This window comes from Euprymna scolopes, chromosome 27 (genome assembly GCF_053919585.1).
Source record: "Euprymna scolopes isolate OS-2025 chromosome 27, ASM5391958v1, whole genome shotgun sequence".
Lineage (NCBI taxonomy): Eukaryota > Metazoa > Mollusca > Cephalopoda > Sepiida > Sepiolidae > Euprymna > Euprymna scolopes.
The window spans coordinates 44,000,264-44,003,463 of NC_136508.1; the positions used below are offsets into that span (position 1 = coordinate 44,000,264).

Genomic DNA, 3,200 nt, shown 5'->3' on the forward strand with positions numbered 1-3,200 from the left:
TTATCAAAGGCAATATAAGTTACTTTTCTACCTAACTGGATATGTTTTTAGTGTTTTTATTCAATGTAACATGTTTATTCAGCTCGAAAAACATACAATGTTTACCGATGTATTGGAAAATTTAAAATGGCGCCCGCATCTCTCTTTGACACGGTAAGTGTGGGAAAAGGAGTTATAAATAAAAAATAGAAAAAATACGGTTAAAAAATCGCTCAATATATGTTACCGTGATATAAACTGACATATATTCGGTGGGTTTTTAACAGTATTTTGCATATTTTTATATTTTTAAGTCCTTTTCCCAAACTTACCGTGTCAAAGAGAGATTCAGGTGCCATTTTAAATTTTCCAATACATCGGTAAACACTGTATCTTTTTCGAGCTGCATAAACATGCTACATTGAATAAAGACACTAAAACATATCCAGTTAGGTAGAAAAGTAACTTATCTTGCCTTTGATAACATTTATTTGTCATATATTTGTTTTTTGACAACTTTTTCGAATCTATGTGTACAGTAATACAAACCCGAAAAATGCAATGTCGCCCAATTTTCCGTAAAAATTACTTTTAACTGTAAATAACTTTCTATTCAATGGATTTTTCGTAATTTTTGGATATATTATGTTCAGCATGACAATTAAGTAGGTAATATAGTTTTTTTGCTTAAAACGACGTATTTTTAAAAAATCGATCCGTAGACTCCATCTTAACAAGTTCCGTAATAAATTGCATATTTAATTTTATCTTTATAACCGTACGGCCGATATTTAAAGACTTATTACTATGAGGGTTGTTTTTTCAATGATATTGAACATATTTTTTCATATCTTAATTATTGAAATGATCATCTTTAATCTTTAAATTACATAAAAAAAATTGCTAGGCTCCAGAGAGATTCGAACTCTCGACCTCCAGTTTACTAGACTGGCGCTCTAACCAACTGAGCTATGGAGCCACCGATGATCAGCAGAATATTTTACTGTGTTAAATTTTTTTCAGGGTGTTTGAGTCTCTACCACTGCAAGAACTTAAAAGTGTTTGGACAACCTCGTCGTCATTTCCCGATAAGGGGGCCTCAAGCGATTAGCAATAAACGAAACCGTTTTTAAAGAGAGACGGCAAGGTCTGAGAGGGTGGACCTCTTAATACTGCAGAGAACTTAACTCCAACCGTAAAATGAACAGGGACCGGATCATTACACAATAGGGTACTTGTACAGTTTAAGCAAGACATTAAAAAAAAAAAAAAAAAAAAAATGGTTATATTGTACGTATCCGTTATGGAACGATGTCCTCCGAAAAAAAAAATTAATTTAATTTCATTAAGTAGTTTTTTTTTTTTTTTTTTTTTTTTTTTTTACAGCGAAAAAACAATTTGTTATAATATCGAGCAAAAGGTTCGACTTTTAGGAAGAAAATCTAGTATTAAAGATGGGGAGGGAGTATCGGCGCTTTACATTGAGTTATCTTCCCGTGGTGTGTTCTAAAAATTCCATAATGGCTGACTTCAACGCGCTCTCATAAAAACGTGTTTTTTCCGCTGTTAAAAAAAAAAAAATAAAACAAAAAACTACTCGATCAAATTAAATGAATTTTTTTTTTCCGGAGATATTCAGTTCAAAATGGATACGTACAATATAAGCTTTTTTTTTTTTTTAATATTTTCATTTTTGAATGTCTTGATTAAACTGTACAAGTACCCAAAATAGTCCAATCGCGGCGCTTCTACACTATTGGGACGAAATTTCGGAAATCGTAATACTGAATTTCACATGAAAACAATGGCATCTACGTATTTTTCGTATTTTTTGATTTTATCCAAAAATTAGGAAAATCGATAAGGTAGAAAATTATTTATTAAAGAAATTAAAAAATAGAATTTGATGAAAACGATCGTAAGACACAGGAGAGTTCAAAAAGGGGGTAATTTTCCGTTTCAATTTAAACAGGATGGCGGCAATTTTTCACCTGCTAACACGTTAGAGTTTTTTTTTTTAATAATTCAATAATATTCAAGTAATTTCGACTGCATAATTTGGAAGCTACCATTGTAATTTATTAGAATTTACAAAAAAAAAAAAAAATCAGTAGAAACCATTGTTTTTATTTATTTATTTATTTATTTATTTTCTAAATCTGAAAACGCAATTTATCGACTCCAAAATTTCGTCATAATAGTGTAGAAGCGCCCCAGTCTCTGTTGATTATAGGAGTCGGGCATAAAAATCCCAAGCCGAGTTTGGTCACTATTGTCAATAATAATCAAAAGAAAATGTGTCTCATGATTGTGATAGCCAAACCGTCAAACACTATTCATCAGAACCAGTGCAGTAGTGCACGCTGTCATTAGCGTCAAAGAAGTTAAGCAAAGATGATCCTGGTCAGTAAACGATGGGTAACCATTTGGAAATAGCAGGCACTGTATCGTGGCTACCGAGAGCATGGGGGTGATTGTAAGCGAGGGGTCGTGGCAACATAGCGATTCAGAAGTATAGGCGGCCCCAATTACAACCGTCGGTGTTTCAGTTTCAAATAAATCTGTAAAATATATTTTTAAAAAATGTTTAAAAGTTTCATTTATATTCTTTGATGTAAAGTTTGTCTTAATAAATTTTTGCTTGGTTTCCACGCCAAAATTTTGGCGCGCTTGCGCGTACAACAATGATCATCATTTATAGCATAAAGAATTAGATTGCTTAATATCCGTGAAATTACGTGTTTATAGCATAAAGAATTAGCTTAATATCCGGGAAATTACTTGTTTATAGCATAAAGAATTTGATTGCGTAATATCCGGGAAACTACTTGTTTATAGCATAAAGAATTAGATTGCTTAATATACGGGAAACCACTTGTTTATAGCATAAAGAATTAGATTGCTTTATATCCGGGAAACTACTTGTTTATAGCATAAAGAATTAGATTGCTTAATATCCGCGAAACTACTTGTTTATTGCATAAAGAATTAGATTGTTTAATATCCGGGAAACTACTTGTTTATAGCATAAAGAATTAGATTGTTTAATATCCGGGAAACTACTTGTTTATTGCATAAAGAATTAGATTGCTTAATATCCGGGAAACTACTTGTTTATTGCATAAAGAATTAGATTGCTTAATATCCGCGAAACTACTTGTTTATAGCATAAAGAATTAGATTGTTTAATATCCGGGAAACTACTTGTTTATAGCATAAAG

At 31.6% G+C, this 3,200-nt stretch overlaps 1 non-coding gene across 1 annotated transcript; it reads right to left on the reverse strand.

Annotated features, from left to right (window-relative positions):
• Positions 1-884: 884 nt before the first annotated feature.
• Positions 885-958, reverse strand: Trnat-agu (transfer RNA threonine (anticodon AGU)). The gene has a single exon. It is a non-coding gene; the product is annotated as a tRNA-Thr (tRNA).
• Between the last annotated feature and the right edge of the window lie 2,242 nt (positions 959-3,200).